The sequence below is a fragment of the Protopterus annectens genome, chromosome 6.part0 (assembly GCF_019279795.1).
Source record: "Protopterus annectens isolate FY-2018-M chromosome 6.part0, PAN1.0, whole genome shotgun sequence".
Taxonomy (NCBI): Eukaryota; Metazoa; Chordata; order Ceratodontiformes; family Protopteridae; genus Protopterus; species Protopterus annectens.
This window is the reverse complement of record NC_056737.1, coordinates 734,321,977-734,339,604: the sequence shown is the minus strand read 5'-3', so window position 1 is coordinate 734,339,604 and position 17,628 is coordinate 734,321,977. Positions and strand designations below refer to the sequence as shown.

Sequence of the window (17,628 nt, the reverse complement as noted above, 5' to 3'; positions counted from 1 at the left end):
ACCTCCAATGCCTTCCATCCCCAGATCGAGTTTGCTGAACTTTATACTGAGAACCCGACCTGAAAGATTTACTTGTGAACTATACTGCAGCCCGTAGGCTGATCATATGCAAAGGGCCAGGGGAAGGAGACAGGGACGGTTGAAGACAAATGAAGTACAACTACTCAGATGGAACATTATGGTGAGTACATAACTTCTTTATCTGAAGTAGTTTACTTAAATAGGTCTTCAACCTGTGGGACAGAGTCCCCAGCTGCTAAAACCCCTGGGAGACCCTCATGTAAGGATATTCCGGAGCACCGCGGAACCAAAGGATGCTCTCCTTCTGGAAGTCAAATCCAATTTGTAATGAGAAATAAACGTATGAGATGAGGACCAAGTAGCTGCAGAACAAATATCATCCAAAGACCCTCTAGACCAAAAGGCGGCAGGCCTAGACCTAGTAGAATGAGCTTTCACCTGACCTGGAGTAGACATGTCTCTGTCCTTATAGACCTGGAGGATGCATGAAGAAATCCATCTAGCTATAGTGACCTTGGAGATAGGTTTCCCCATAAAGGGTTTATAGAAGGATACCAACAATTGATCAGATTTACGGAAATTTTTTGTCCTGTGTAAACAGAATCATAACTGTCTATGAACATCCAACATGTAGAGTTTGTATTCCATCTGGTTAGTAAAATTAAGAAAAACACAGGCAAACTGATGATCTGATTGATACTGACTGGTGATGCTACCTTAGGAAGAAAGGATGGATTGGTTCGAAGGGAAACCCTATCTTTGTGAAAAATGTACAAAATTTTGATGGACAAGGCCTGTAATTCTGAAACCCTTTTTGCAGAGGTAATAGCCACCAGAAAAGATGTTTTCCAAAATAAAAATTTCAGATCTGAAGTTGCGGCAGGCTTGAAAGGTGGAGCGACCAAAGCTTGAAGAAGCATAGTAAGGTCCCATGGCAGAACAGGATCTTTGACTGGGGGGCGTAACAAAAATGTGCCTTTGATAAAGGCTTTACACAGTCTGGAAGAGGCTAAAGTGATAGAATTCTCGCCCACATGAAAATGAGAGATGGCAGCCAACTGAACTTTGACAGTAGAAGAACTAGCTCTGAGTTGAAAAATATCAGCTAGAAATCAAGAATGGCAGAAATAGGAGCCATTGAAAGGGTCTAAACTCCCTTTGAGAGGCCCAAAAGGAAAAACGTTTCCACTTACTGTGATAAACCTTCCCGGTTGAAGACTTATGAGCAGCCACCAAAATAGATCTAACTGAGGAGGATAGTCCAGGAGTCTTAGCAATCACGGGAACTAGAGCAGCCAAGCTGCAAGTTTCAGGCTGTCCAGATTCGGATGAGGCACCCCTGAAGGGTGAGAAATTAAATCCGTAATGGGATCTAGGATGCAAGGTGGAGCCAGAAGATGAGACCAAAGGAAGGGAAACCATACCTGGCGAGGCCAGAACAGGGCAATGAGGATCACTTTGCTCCCCAGTCGACGAGCTTTCTGTAGAAACCTCGGAATGAGAGGTACAGGTGGGTAAGCATACACAAGACCTGGAGGCCAAGCATGAAATAGAGTGTCTCTAGGGGACTCCCCCAGCAGGGGGTTCAGAGCAAAAAACTTGCTACATTTCACGTTGGAAGGAGATGCGAAGAGATTGCAGCAAGGTTGACTCCACTTGCTGAAGATCTGTTCCGCTACTGACAGATTCAGAGACCACTCTTAAGGCATCAGAGTTGTCCAACTTAGCCTGTCTGCTAGGATGTTGGACCATCCCAGAATGTGTGTTGCGATGAGAAAGCGACCGGTGGAGATCACCCATGCCTACACTCTCATGGTCTCGCGACAAAGGGGATAAAAAATCTGGTCCCTCCCTGTTTGTTGCTGTACCAGACCACTGACTTGTTGTCTGACTGAATAGTAATCGTCCCCAGAGGAAGAAAGGCATGAAGGGCCTACAACGCTAGAAGGATCACCCTCATCTCTAGGACATTTATATGCAAGTTGGTCTCTATGGAGGACCACAGACTTTGGACTGTCCTGCCCGAACAATGCCCCCCCACCCGAGCTGGGAGGCATCCGTGGTCACTGTAGTTTGGGCCAGGGCTGGAACAAAAGGTCGTCCCTCCAAAATGTCCGGAGAGCTCATCCACCATATGAGGGACAACAGACAGACTCGACTGAGTTGAACTGGATATGTCAATGGCAGTTCCAACAGGGACCATTGTACAGCTAGAGTCCACTGTAGAATTCTCATGTGTAAAGTACAGTTTTGTACCTACCATAAATGTAGATGTTCGAAGATCCACATTGCTGCAGTCCTTACTTATGGGTAGTCCGCTGTCCTCGGTCGGCCCGAATACCAAAGTATTAGGCTGACGTCGGTCATGGGTGCACAGCCCTGACATCAGAGCGTCATGGTATAAAAGCGCATGACCGACGTCATATCCTCAGTCTTTTCTTGCCCCAGATGTCAGAAGGCCCTATAAGAAAGGCCACAGCCAAAAAACAGAGTACCTTCCCAAAAGATATGCCCAACTACAGCCATCACCCAAACCATATAACCATGCTAAGCTACAGAGGGGAAGGAGGGAGGGAAAATTGGACTGCAGCAATGTGGATCTTCGAACATCTACATTTATGGTAGGTACAAAACTGTACTATGTTCTTCATCTCACATTGCTGCAGTCCTTACTTATGGGTAGAATCCCAAAGCAACGGGAAAGGGAGGTTGGCAAAATCATAAAGCATTAGGGGCTGCTAAAATGCCCTGTAATATTGCAGTGGCAAATCCAGCCCTAGACTTAGAATAAAGAGGAAGGTGGTAATGTTTAGAAAAAGTATGCACTGAACTCCAAGTGGCTGCTTCCAAAATATCCTTTGTAGCTACCCCCCTTAGAAAGGCAGCAGAAGTTGCAGTAGCTCTAGTGGAATGAGGTCTGATTCCAGCCGGAATCTCCTTACCATGATGGGAATAACAAAAAGAAATACAAAGCCCAATCCATTTAGAAATAGTTTGTTTTGAAACAGGTTTACCCTGTGAACCCAAAGCAAAAGAAAGAAACAACTGCTGAGACTGTCTGAACTCCCTGGTTCTGCTCAAATAACGCAACTGCCTGTGAATATCCAAAGTATGCAAAATCTTCTCCCCTTTATTTTGGGGATTTGCATAAAAAGTAGGCAAATGAATAGTTTGGTTTAAGGCCACACTAGAAACCACTTTAGGCATAAAGGAAGGATTAGTACGCAAAGATACCCTATCCTTATGAAAAATCAAGAAAGGCTCCACTGCCATAAGGGCCTATAATTCAGAAACCCTTCTCGCAGAAGTAATGGCCAACAAAAAAGCAGTCTTCCATGACAAATACTTTAACTCGGCAGTAGCTGCAGGCTCAAAAGGTTGTAGAGTAAGCTTTTCCAACACAAAATTGAGATACCAAGCAGGAGTAGGAGCTCTACGTGGTGGTCTTATGTTCTTTGCCCCTCTGAGAAACTGCTTAAACAAAGGATGAGAGAATAAAGGAGGGTCACAGTCATAATTAGCCGAAATGGCTGCAGCATGAACCTTAATGGAGGAGAAGGACAAACCTTTGTCCAATAACTCAGTAAGATATTGTAAAGAAGCACTCAAATTAGGCTTGGAAACATCAAAGTCCTTCCCTTTGCTCCAAATAAAAAATCTCCTCCATTTATCAGCATAAACTTTCCTTGTGCTAGGCCTCCTGGCCTCCAAAATAACATTCAAAACTTGTTGTGGAAGCTGAGAACCTCCAGAGTCTAAAACAGAATATGCCAGGCTGTTAGATGCAGAGACTGAATTCTGACATTGAGAAAGTGATTGCCCTCCTGAGACAAAAGGTGCGGAATCAAAGGCAGAGGCCATGGAGGCTCTCGTACCAAACTCCTCAGAAGTGGGTACCAGTGTTGTCGAGGCCAATCCGGTGCTATCAGAATCATGGATGGCTTGTCCTGTCTGGCCTTCAAGAGAACCTTGGGCAGAAGAGGTAGAGGTGGAAAGGCATATACATGAAGATTGTTCCAACTGAATGACAGAGCGTCCACCTTCCAAGCTGTGGGATGAAACCTTTTGTGCAAAACTTTGGCAACTGGTAATTTAGTGGAGAAGCGAACAGATCTATGTCTGGAGTTCCCCATGACACTGTCAACTTTTGAAATACACGAGGATCCAATTTCCACTCGTGAGGATCCACTAGTTGTCTGCTCAATACATCTGCTAAGGAGTTCTGTGCTCCTGGTAGAAACCTTGCCTGAAGATTGAGGTTGTAACTGAGAGCTGTCTCCCACAAAATCATCGCTTGTCTGCAAAGAGGGTACGAATGAGTTCCCCCTTGCTTGTTGATGTACCACATGACAGTTGTGTTGTCTGTTAGAATCAACACCTGCCCTGGGTGAAGTAGATCCTTGAAAGCCATCAATGCATATTGGACTGCTAACATCTCCTTCAAGTTGATATGCAAATGTTGAAGTCTGGCAGGCCATGTGTCTTGCACCCATTTTCCATTGAGGTGTGCTCCCCAAGCCTTGTCCGAGGCATCTGTCGTTAGAATCTGACTCGCCTCTGGTCGGGTCACAGAGAGTCCCTTGTTTAGGTGACATTCCTGAGCCCACCACAAAAATTCCTTCTGAATGCAAGGTATTATCTGAATGACAGTGTCTAGATCTTGGCAGTGTTGTGTCCATACAGTTTTGAGATACCATTGAAGCTTCCTCATATGCAATTTGGCATTGGGAAGCACCAGAATACAAGATGCCATGAACCCCAAGGCTTGAAGGACTGTCCTAGCAGTCAGCCTGGACTGTAGAGACATTTGATGGAAATAAAGTGAAAGGCTTTTCTGTTTGTCCGGGGTCAAAAAGGCCATCTGGGAAGCTGTATTCAGTCTCACACCCAGAAAGCACATGTCCTGAGAGGGTACTAGACTGGACTTTGTTTCGTTCACAGAATACCCTAGGCATCTTAACACTACCATCACATACTGTAGATGCTGAAGAAGCTTGTCCTTGTCTTGTGCAATAATCAGGCAATCATCCAAATAAGGATAAATCTGTATTCCTTCTATCCTGAAAAAGGCTATCAATGGAGCCAGAACCTTTGTGAACACTCTGGGCGCAGTAGATAAGCCAAAGGGCAATGCAGAGAACTGATAATGTAAATTTCCAGCTCGAAAACGCAGGTACTTCCTGCAACTGAGCCTGATAGGAATATGTAGATAAGCCTCTTTTAGATCCAGAGTTACCATCCAGTGATCTTTTCCCAGCAGAGGTAAAAGTTGTTGTAATGTCAACATTTTGAACTTTGGAATGTCCAAATAAGTGTTGAGGAGAGATAAATCCAAAATCGGTCTCCACGTGTTCCCTTTCTTTGGTACTAGAAACAGGCGGGAATAAAATCCTAGACCCACTTCTGAAAGAGGTACTGGCTGTATAGCTCCCATGTGAAGAAGTAATGAAATCTGTTTGTGAGCCTCTATCCTTTGCCGAGGAGGAATGTCTGACATACCTTTGAAAGGAGGCAATGTATGGAAATAAAACTTGTAACCTTTGTTTATAATGTCCAACACCCATTTGTCCTGGGTGACTAAAAGCCAGTTTTGCTTGAAGAGAGCTAGTTTTCCTCCCAAAGGAGCTGTCAGGCAAGAAGAATCTGGCAGCTGAAAATGCAGGTCATTGGGCCTGTTTACGAAAGGACTGGCCCCTACCCTCACCAGCAGATTGAGCAGGCGAACTCCATGTTCTTGGCCTGAAGGTACTCTGAGCTCTGCCCCTACTACGCCTAGATCTACCCCTAGACTGAGAATCAGAAGAAGGGTATGTCCACCCCTTAGCAGGCCAATTTCTACTAAACTTAGGAGGTTGCACCTGCAAAAAATCTTTAACAGTCTGCATAGACTTAGCCTTGTCCTCCATTTTCTTCAAAACAGACTCCACAGGAGGACCAAACAAAACTTCAGACTGTAAAGGGGCATCCAGAATTCTAGATTTAACATGTTCAGATAAATTCTGATCCTTAAGCCAGGCGTGCCTACGAAGAACTGAACCAGTGGCAGCCACTCTAGAAGAAGCCTGTAAAGCATCAAAGCCACACTGCAAAGAATGTTTCCCCACCTGTTCAGAAACATGCACCAAATCTTGCAATTCTTTACACTCAATGCCCTCTGCCAAAGCATCCACTTTAGATTTTAGCTGAGAAAGGAGGAAATTCTGATATTTCAACATATGAAACTGGCAATTTAAAGCCCTCATTGCTAAAGTAGAAGAGGTGTACACCTTCTTACCCCATCTGTCCAAAGCTCTAGCTTCCTTATCTAGAGGAACCGGGTTCTTTACAACAGAAGCCCTAACACCCTTAGGCCCCTGACTAATAGTTTCTGGGTCCGCCCTAGGACTCTTATATAGATATTTATGAGCCTCAGGTACCCTATAATACCTGTCCGGTTTAACTGGTGCAGGAGGCATAGAATCTGGATTAAATGAGGCCTCTGAAAAAACATCCTGAACCACATCCAAAACAGGAGGTATAGCCAAGGGTCTATGCTGTGGTAAAAACAAGAACTCCCTAAGCCTCTTTCTGGAATCTGAGTAATCCTGTCCTTCCCACTTAAAATGTTCCCTCATAGAGTGTAAGGTTTCTGAAAATGAAAAATCCTCTGGAGGGGAAGCAGAAGGAGTGGAATCCTCTGCATCGGAATCTGAATAAGGAGGAAAATCTTGAATGTCTTCAGTAGAAGTCTCAGAATCATCTGAGGCCTGCTCCAAACTTTCCAACTCTGGCTCTACCCTGGGCCTCTTCTCAGGAGGGGGCATGGAACCTCTAATTAAAGTAATCAAATCTTCTGCCATTTTAAGCATATGCTTCTTAGGCATAGACCCTGAAGAACCAGAACTAACACCAGAAGAAGGCAAAACAGACCTGCCCTTAGCAGGAGCCCTAGAAACAGTAGCAGAAGGCCTAACCCCCTTAGGCATAGAAGGGAGAATAGAAACCTGAGAGGCCCCCTCAGCCTGACCTGACTCCTGTGAGGCCACATCCTGTAAAATCAAGGTTTCCCCCTGAGACTCAACAGAAACTTCAGCCGGATCCACCTGTTCCACTGTAGTCTCAAAAGGACCGGCGTCTGAAACAGACGAATCATCCAGCCTAGGCTTTACAGATTTGTCTTTACGCTTCTTAGTGGAAGCGGGCGGAGGATCCGACGGCATAATATAATTACACCGCTTGCCAAAGACTAACCTAGCGCAATCTAGCCTTCTCTTAATAGTGCGCTTATTAAACCTAGCACAAAACCGACACCCAACTACGTCGTGCTCCGGTCCCAAGCAAGGAATACAAAGCGAGTGGTAATCCCTATGCGGTATCTGCTTCCCACAAGAAATGCAATTATTCACTTTTTCTGACATCCGGTAAATAACTGAGGCAAGAAAAAACAAAAATGTTCCCCAACGGGGTACTTAGCCCAACTTGGTATCGGTCTGAAACTCCGAAAATGAAAAATTTCAGAAAGCCGAACGGCACTTGCAATGCTGCTTCTGCATCGGACCATGCAGCAAAAAAGACTGAGGATATGATGTCGGTCATGCACTTTTATACCATGACGCTCTGATGTCAGGGCTGTGCGCCCATGACCGACGTCAGCCTAATACTTTGGTATTCGGGCCGACCGAGGACAGTGGACTACCCATAAGTAAGGACTGCAGCAATGTGAGATGAAGAACATCCAAGCACGCGGAAGAAGAGTTATGGTCGCCGCCATCGATCCAAGGCCCTCAATATGCGACTCCGCCATTGGAAAATGAGAACGGTAGATCAGGGAAACATGCATCCTCAGGTTTTGAACTCTCTCCAAGGTCAGGAATGTTTTCCACTGAAGAGTATCTATCCTGGCACCAATGTAGTCCATCACCTGTACAGGCTCTAGGAGAGATTTGGATGCATTGATTGTGATCCCCAAACGCAAGGCAAGAGTCAGGAAATAATCCCTGGTCTGAGAAAGTAGATGCCTGGTGGGAGCAGTGAGGAGCCAATCATCCAGGTAGGGGTAGACCTGAAGCCTCAGGTGAGGCGCTACCACCATCATTTTGGTAAACACCAGGGTGGCTGTGGTGAAACCAAAGAGTAGGGCTCGAGAAATTGGTAATGATGGACTCCTAGCCAGAAGAGGAGAAACCTCCTGGAGCTTCTGTGCATTTTTATGTGATAGTAAGCATCCTGGGAGGTCTAACGAGCACATCCAGTCGCTCTCTTGCAGGTACAGCATGATGGACTGTAGTGTGACCAACCGGAACTTCTCTTTGGCAACTGACAAGTTCAGGGTAGAGAGGTCCAGAATGGGCCTTAAGTCCCACGTTTTCTTTGGCACCAAAAAGAACCTGGAGTAGAAGCCTGATCTAGGGGGATGGTTTAGATGGCTCGTTTTTCTAGCAGCTTGAAAATTTCCTGCGTGTGGGAGGTACTTCCGGGAGGTGTCTGGGAGATATGGGGGAACCCACGAAGGGGATAGGGTATCCTCTGGATAGGACTTGAAGCACCCAGCGGTCCGTTGTTATGGACTCCCATGCCGCTGGGTGCAAGGATAATCGTCCCCAGACTGCCTCCAGAGCAGAACGGTCGGGCAACCCCTCAGGGCTGCTGCCCAGGTCTGTCGGAAAAAGGTTCTCGAGACCCGAAGTTCCACGGACCCCCTCTGGGCTGGCATCCATTCTGTCCCTCTCTGCCTTTGGGGGAAGAAGAGCCCCAAGTGTTACGAGAATACTGTGACTTCTGGAACCACATCTTCTTTTGCCCTCTCTGGTTCCGGGAAAAGGACCAGATCCCGACTACAGACAGTGTCTTCCCGTCCTTATCACTCTGACTAACATCTCCTTGATGATCTTACCAAAACGTGTAGAGCCGTCATACGGGGCAATGGCAAACGACCCCTTGAAGGGTCCAGAAAATTGACAAACTGAGCCAGACATTACGCCTCATGGACATGCCGGACCCAGCCTCCCTAGCCGCTCTTTCTGTAGCATGGGAGAGAGTCACATGGACATGTTAGATACTGCTTTTAAAGTGGCCATCTTCACGGAGAACGAAACCTTGTCCTCCTGCGACATGGACTTGGGGGGAGACTCCTCTAGCTCCTTTACCAGGTCAAGCTGGAGTCTGGTGACATGGTCCAAGTAGTTCAGCGCCCTAATCGAAAAGGTAGCTGAAGTGTGCACCCGCTTCCCTAGGCGGTCCATCACCCGAGACTCTCGGTCAGGGGGGTGGACTGAGGAACTCTCCTGAGCAAGTTCCTTCTTAGTGGCTGCTATCACCACCTTGGTGTCTACGGGGAGCCCTTATTCCAAGCTGGCCTAAGGGGGGGGGGGCTTAGGATCTTGTCAGTCCTTTTTGGGATAGGTTCCATGGTGTCCAGTTCCTTCCATGCCCATGAGGTGACTAATTCCACCAAAGGACCCACGGGATGGGACACCCAGGAAGTAGATGGGCCAGTGCCGAAAGCCTCCAGGAACACTGACTCATCAGAAGAAGGTTTGGGGGCAGACCAACCTCCCCGCTGATGCAGGATCTTCATGATGTCTCCAAAGGAGACATCCTCGGGAGGTGATCTAGGGGAACCCTCTCCATCATTTAAGTCCTTGTCCTCGGTGAGGGACTTGGGGGAGTCCCAAGTGCCTCCTCTTGCACGTATGCTTGCGAGGTACCTCTCCGGGGGTGTGCTCGCAAACCAGTTGTTCCTCTGGGGGAACCGTCTGGGGCTCTTTGAGCATGGGCTGTCTCTCCGGTAGTGAGATACCAATAAGAAGGCCAGTCTCTCTGGGTCCGAGAGAATCAGAGCCGGGCCCATGGTGGACGTAGTTCCGAGGGGAGGAACCTGGCCTGACAAAGTCGGAGCAGACAAAAAAGGTTCCACTCCCTCAGATCTGACACCCAAGCTCCGGCTTCGAACTGCTCGTATCCAAAACGCTCCAGGCAGCTGTCTGTGTCGAGGAAGCAGGTACCGTCTGCACCAACCTCCTGACCAAAGCCAACCACGGATCAGAGTACTCCGAACCTGAAGGTTGGATCAAAGAAGGAGATATGTATGGGTTGAAAGAAAGGAAGCAAGCTCCCCCCCTCCAGAGGGGGGGGGGGCTGGCAAGACCCACATCTGGATCAGAGTACTAATAAATCGCCTCATCATCTTATCCAGATCCATGTCTGACAAGGAGCGGGAGGGACCGTGACAAGGCCATGGACTCCGACCTGGTGGGTCGGGGCACCGAGGCCAGAGAAGCTGGACATGTCACCTCTGGCTCCGGGGAGAACCTCGGAGATCAGAGCCGAGGGGAGTCACAGATCCGTGGTGTCTTACTCAGAGAATCGAGGTCTGGGGATCTCTCTCTCTTTTCCCTCATCTTCGACTCTCTCTCTACCTCTCTTCTGCTAAGCTACCACAGGCTTTGGTACAGGAGGTTGAGTCCCAGCCTTGGAAGGAGGAGAAGCCAGAGGAAGAGAGGAGGGCGAGGCGGCCACAGCAACCACTGTGACCAAAGCCGGAGACGAGGAAACAGTCTGAAGGAGGAAGAAGGCCTTTGAGGGCCAACTTGGCCTTCCTATCCTTAAGGGCACGGGGGTTGAAGCCCACACAATACAGTCCACACTCAGGTGGGCCATGCCCAAGCACAAAACACACAGAGTGTGGCCATCCGCTGGAGATAACTTATGGCCACACACTGTGCAGTGCTTGAAAACAAGCTTTTCAGCCATCTTATATTTTAGAAAGCTAACCTTAACAAAAAACAGGTTATTTCTAAATAACACAAACACACACACACTCACCACACTCATTTACAGAAAACACTGAGGGGGGAGGAGAAGCTACTACCTACACCACAGAACAAACTACTCTAACTAACCTAAAAACACTAACACTCGACGCACCAAGTGAGGGGAGGAGAAAGGGGAACTCTACTAACACAGAGAGAAATTTAGAAAATTATTTACTCACAAAAAGTTTTAAACCCACTGACTAGATAAGGAGTTCAGAAGACACAATGCTGTAGCAATTTGCGGCAAACGTGATCTGGGGATGGAAAGCAGTGGAGATGTGTTATGGGTATGGGGAGGAGTTTGGAGCTCGGAGCTGATGCTAGTAAAAGTTGCTGGTTCGGATCCGATATGGATCCGTAACCCACAGGTTGAAGACCAAATGAAGTAAACTACTTCAGATCTGCTGTTACAAGGGGGTAATTGGCAGAGCATATAAAATGCTGCATGACAACTATCAATCAGAAGAGTTTATAAAAGATTGAGAAGAGTGGAAAACATTTACAAGGGAATAATGGGAGAATATATGTATGAATCACGTATATGCAGCAAAGTACAGAAGGCTTGAGAAATTTCCTTGGAAATGTCTGCATAGGTATTTTTAAACGCCAAGCATTCTTCAAAGAAGCTTTTCCTTCATTAGATAGCAAATGCTGACAGCTTAACTGAAAAGCAGTAAACTCAGAACATGTTTTTGGGGAGTGTAATCAGTTGGCAGATTTAAAAAATTCCTTTGAGTACTCTGTCAGAAATAACAGGAGACCAAATGGCCAACATTAAATGAGATGATTCTTTACAGACAGTACAAAGAATCTGAATTGCATACATAGAGTAAGACTTTAAAGTTCAGTTATACTGACTACCATGAAAACAATACAAATGGAAATAAAAATCTAAACCAACTGTACCTTGAAGTATTGAATACTGTAAAAAATAAAAACAGTGATTCTTTAGAAAAGGGAAGGCACAAATTACATAGGCATAAATGGAATTTGTGGAAATGCATACATAATAATGGTCAAGTGAAGGAGTGAAATTTTAGGGAAGGCAGAAATTGAGTTACTTATGTAATGTTGGACTGAAACAGTTAAAGAAAACATCCAGTGTATAATGTTTATAAATAGAAAAGGTTAGCATGTTTCATTTTCTTTTCTATTAATATATATGTGCCTATGTCTTAAGTGATAACTTAATGAAGGTGTTTAAAAAAGACTAATTTTCCAATCTCCACTAAAAATGTTGGTGCTCGAATTTCCCCTCTTTCCTAAAATAATGTACAATTTCATTTTTGCCTGCTGAAATGCATCCTAGAGGTCTAATTAATCACAAATGTAGAGCTCTCCAATGCAATCTAAAATTTGGGTCACCTAAACTTCCCTTCTCAAGCTAATAAATTTGTCCCAAAACAATGTGGACCAGTTGTTTCTCTACAGAAACATATGGCTAATCCTACCTCGTTTAACTGAAAAAATAAATATCTGAATGGCAGACCTGAAAAACGTAACACCTGCTGCAAAATAAAAACATGTAGCACCGAAATACTGTCCAAAATCTAGAGTTGAAACCTTCCAACTTCAACTCCCGTCACCTGGCCAAGACTTGCACATAAGTGACTGATATTATAGCCTGAAGAATGGTACCTAGAGAGACTCCAAATATCAAAACTGAAAATTATCTTACAAAAAAAAAAAAAGGGAAAATTATTTAACCCTTCTGATGGTTAACAAGCCTAATGGCTGGCACATTTTAGTTATGTTGATTTTATAACCAATAAACACGAACAAGACTTCGGGATAATAGCACAAACTGTAGATCCCTTGCTTTGGCAGTTGGACAGAGAATTAAATTTTTTTTTTTTAACTTTGAATTATGCAAGCAGATTTTATTGGTTGGTTTTAATTAATAGTTGTGGTTAATTTAAATACTTAGTTTTAACTGTGTTATTATCATGAAGTTCCTACGTTTGTGAACGAAAGTGCTTAATAAACTGCAGTTTTTCCTTAATTTGGAGTGTATCATTGTCTGTCCAACTGCCAACACACAGCATCTACAGTTTTGGTTGATTTTTATAACCAGTTAAGTGCCCAAGCTCTCCCAAAAAGTCAAACAAAACTCAAGTCTTTATGGCCCTACGAAATACAATATATAACCTAGAAAAACAAACTACAAGCTGATCTCTACTTCTCCCTCTAAAATCCTTTCAAAATCAAAGGCCCTACTCTGACTGGCAGAAGAGAGGATGTTCATCTCTTTATGGAGGGAGAACTCTGCTTATGTTTCAGAGTTAACCTTCATCACAGCCAATTAATTTTCAAAAACATTTCAAATAAATTGAAAGAAATCTAATGAAAGCCTCAAACAGTCAGCCACATCTAGACTAAACCTTCAACAGACGGGATTTACAGCCGTCATGACAAATGTATCAATCTCATGACCCGAGATACAACCATATTGGTCCACAATCTTCTTACCAGAATCCTCAAAAATGTTATAATTCTGATTTTGAACCAAGACAGGGTAATGTGATTCTGGTAGTGTTTGAGGTTTTTCCTCTTAAAAAAAAATCACACAAATGTCCTATGCCACAAAGTAGGAAACTTTTTCATCTCAAAAAACCGACAAAACAAAACACCTCACTCTCAGCATGTTAATGAGCTACTCTCCAACTAACTGTTGTTCTTCCAAAGGAATACCATCCATTCCCGAAGTTTCAGCTTTGGAAAAAAAACCTTTACTGCTACCCTTAACTCTTCTGAAATGAATAACAGTCCACTCACCTACTGTGGGTCCAATTTCAGGAGAACCAACCCTCCAAAAACTCCCTTCTCAAGACATGCCTTAGACAAAACCAAGGCTTAATTCAGTCTGACAGTTTTGCCTAAACACTCAAGACTTCCAGTGGTTTCCAAAGCACCTAAACTCTGCACCTCTTGAAACTTCAACAAAACACCTTTGTCATTAAACTTGATACCAGCTGATCTTGAGCTTTAGGGCATAAACATGAAATTACCTTGCTCAAGTACCTTCAATCCAACTCTACTTAAGTTTTAGAAATCTTCCTTTACAAATGTGATTTTCTCCAGTTCTTCATCATCATAATTGATGAGAAACATATTTCTGCACTACCCACTTGTATCACTCAGAAGAGACAGATTAAGGAGGCTGACATACTTCAGAAAGAGCTGCAGAAAAAAGTCTGAGATAGAAAAGACAGACCAGGCTAGGAAGGAATACTGGTTGGCTAAAAGAACAGTCACAACAAAAACGCAAAGCAGCGTCAGACACTCTACCAGCTTCTGGGAAGTGGCCCAACAGATGGCACAAAGAAACTAAGATTGCAAGGGAAAGACAGAAAGATAGACAGTCATGCACAATTCATACAGAATGCCAGCAATAACATGCTCACCAGCCCACAGGACATAAAAGGCAGATGGAAAGAGTACTTCCGGCAGTTTTTGGATGAAGAAAATCCCACAGAAGCTGCACTACCCCAGACACAGCCAATAATGAAAAAGGAAGATCAGTCCACCAACTACAGTGGCCTGGAACTTAATTCTAATCATTTCCCATCTTTAGAAAAGGATTTACTTTTGTACAATCATCCTGTCTTACCCAGATGAGAGTTTTTGATTGATTTAAAGATATTTTTAAGGAAGGTTAACCTACAAGTTATTTTCAGACAAAGTGATTTGTCATGAGGGACCTATGTTTAGTAAGAAAAGCACTTAACATTCCAGTACACTATACATTAGCTAATTTTGAATCTTTAGTCACGCAAGAAACCAGACAATATGTTAAAAAGAAAACCTGGAAGGCTTCTAACCTTACTCAAGAAAAGACTGTTTTGAATGAACTGTGCATGAATAAGCATGTTTGTATTATGAAACCAGATAAGTGGGGGTTGTGTGGTAATTATGGACTACTGGATGTATGCAGCTAAAATGTTAGAACTATTAAATAGTGATGCCAATTATTCTTAGGTTTCTTGCAATGAAATTCAGATGGCATATAGGAAAATTGATATGATATTACAGGACAATCTTGCGCACGGTTTGATCGATACGAGTTTATATGTTTTTAAAGTTTCAAAACCAGTTATTTCAGCTATTTTTGTGATATCCAAAATACATAAGTGTCATGGATCCCCCCCCCACCCCAAGAACTACTGTGGCTGTTTCGGGTTCTAAAACCTATTCCCTTGCGTTTTTTTTTTTTTGGATAGAAAACTTGTTTTAAAGTCAAATAAGCAGATATTGACTGATTCATGGGATATTTTAGCAAAAGTGACCAAAGAATACTTTCATCCCCACCACTTGTACTACAGATGTTAAAGATATTTTTTACTGTTATCCCCCATACTCTTGGTTTACAATGGTGTTAAAACATATTGGTACGGTGTGAATTTCTTAACACCCAAGATCTAAAATTGGTTATGAAATGCTTGGAATTAGTTTTAACCAACAATTTCCTGTATTTCAAGGGGGAATATTATAAACAAATGAGTGGTGTCATGATGGGGGCTGCTTGTGCCCTCATTTTTGCTAATACAGTATTAAACTAGGAACAAGAGTAGGTGTTCAGTTCCAAATACTCCCCATTTACTGCTTTGTATTTATGCTTCCTAGATGGTATTTTTCTCATTTGGGGAGGAAACTTTGGATGCAACCCTTCTTAAAGATCTTGATAATGGTTGCTTTAGACTTAGACTTTACAGAAAATAAAACTTCTGTAATTCCTATTTATATTTCAATAGTGACTGTCCCATGCACCAGAAGGAAAACATTAAGCGACAGACGGTTAGAGCAGCACGCATGACATTTGTTTATGAAGATCTAGTAAAAGAATTGGAATACACAGACTTTTCTTAGAATGAGGGTACCCTGAATATATAGTTAAAACGTCAGAACTGAGGTGTTAAATGGTTGTCCCCCTTTTGGGGAACTACACACTCAAAAGTAATGAGCCAAGCAAGTTTGTCTATATCAGAGGAAGTAACAAAAGGGTCAGGTGGAATGAATTACAATAGGTCTTCTATCATGAAATACAACAATGATACAGTCAAAGTGCAGAAAATAGTACCCAATACTGGGAACTATTTTCCAAAATGCCAGTTTGCCAGTGTTCTCCTGACCCCCCTTTATACACCTACAGCAGAGGTTACAATGTTAAGGATATTCTGGAAAAAAGGGACAAAGAGGAAAATATATACTGATAGCCATGTTTGAAGGGGACGTTAAAGTGTGCCATGTGCCATCAATATGTATAAATGAACAGTGGCACATTGCTCCTTTCTAATATTGGTGAAACCTTCAGAGCAAGTAGATATTTTAACTGTACCACTAAGTGAGTAATATACTTAGCTTTCTGCCAGATATTTTTTCCTATTATGTAGGGAAGATAGAATGTGCCCTGAAGAACAAAGTATATGACACATGTATGAGGTTAATAAAAAGAACACATTAACTAATGCCCTTTATAGGCATGCCGCTACATGTCCCCAAAATAAATTTTTATTTTGGGCCCTAGAACAGGCTGACATTAACCCAAGAGGATGCTTGTGGGAGACCTTACTTGAATATTGTGAACTAATGTGGCAGTTACAATTAAATGCTTGTAATACAACAGGTTTAAATGACCAGATATCCTTGGTTCTGGTCCTTAAAATGAGTAACAAGGTCATAAGCCCATCCACATTAGGTGGAGTGATTCAAGTGTGCTATGTTCATATCAAGTTAAAATATTCAGTAAAACATTTACGTATTTTTTGGAACACTTATGTTTATAATGTTTTGACGTTAAAACAAGGTTTTAAACTCATGGCTTTGTTTTTCCTAGTATTTTATTTATACTGTGTTCTATCTGGATAGGCAATGACAGTTTCTGTGGGTCATCATGTGAAAATATTGTACTGTTTATTTAAATTCTTTAAGTGTGTCGTGAGCCCCAGGTAGTGATATAATGTTCTCTTCCTGGTTGTGTTTATATGTATATGGGTTTAATCAAAAGTCATTTACTCTGATAATTTCTTTTTAAAGATGAAAGCACTAAATAAATCAGTTTGGAGGAGTGGTGTTTCTTTTTCTGTGTGCCATTGTCACAGGTGTTTTTTTGGGGGGTGTTATTTGTATAGTTGCACCTCTAGTTACCAATTTGTTTTGTGGCTTTAGCACGCCCTAAACAAAAAAGCAACACTAAGAAAATTGAAGTTTAGGAAGTCAGCAAGCTCGGACGAGGCCATCAGCAGATATGCTCAAAATGTTGGATGACTTGAGAGAAATGGCCCCAGAGGATACTCATAGCAGTATGGAAAGAAAAAAGTATATTTCAGATAACCAGAGAATAAGCATTCTAGTGCCAGTGTACAAGAACAAAAGAGGCAGTCAACTCTAGGCAGTACACAGGTGTAAAACTCCTGTTACCATGCATAAAAGTACTGGGAAAGTAGATCAACTGATAAATTACTTAGACTAGTACAATGCAAGACGGGAGATAAGCAGTTTGGATTCTGATCAGGGTGCAGCACAACCAAGATGCTAGAAGAAGAGTATAACTGGACATTGTTTAACTTGGAGAAAACATATGACAAGGTCCCAAGAAAGCTGATTTGGGCAGTCCTGTCATGGTACGGAACACGAAAAATGGGAAGAATTAGTACAGGCTGTGTACAAGGACCCAATGACAAGCACAAACAGCATTCACACTTATAAACTGTTCTCAGGGGAAGTGGGTGTGCATCAGGGTCCAGCTCTGAGCCCACAGCTGTTCATATTGGTGATGGACTACATTAGCAAACAGGGAGGAGGGGGCTGATCAACA

General features: G+C 43.3%; 1 protein-coding gene across 1 annotated transcript in view; it reads right to left on the bottom strand.

Moving 5' to 3' along the window:
* The window catches only part of KTN1 (kinectin 1), a gene marked incomplete in the record, with an annotated part of 2,305,074 nt that overhangs the window by 1,538,252 nt on the left and 749,194 nt on the right, over positions 1-17,628 (bottom strand).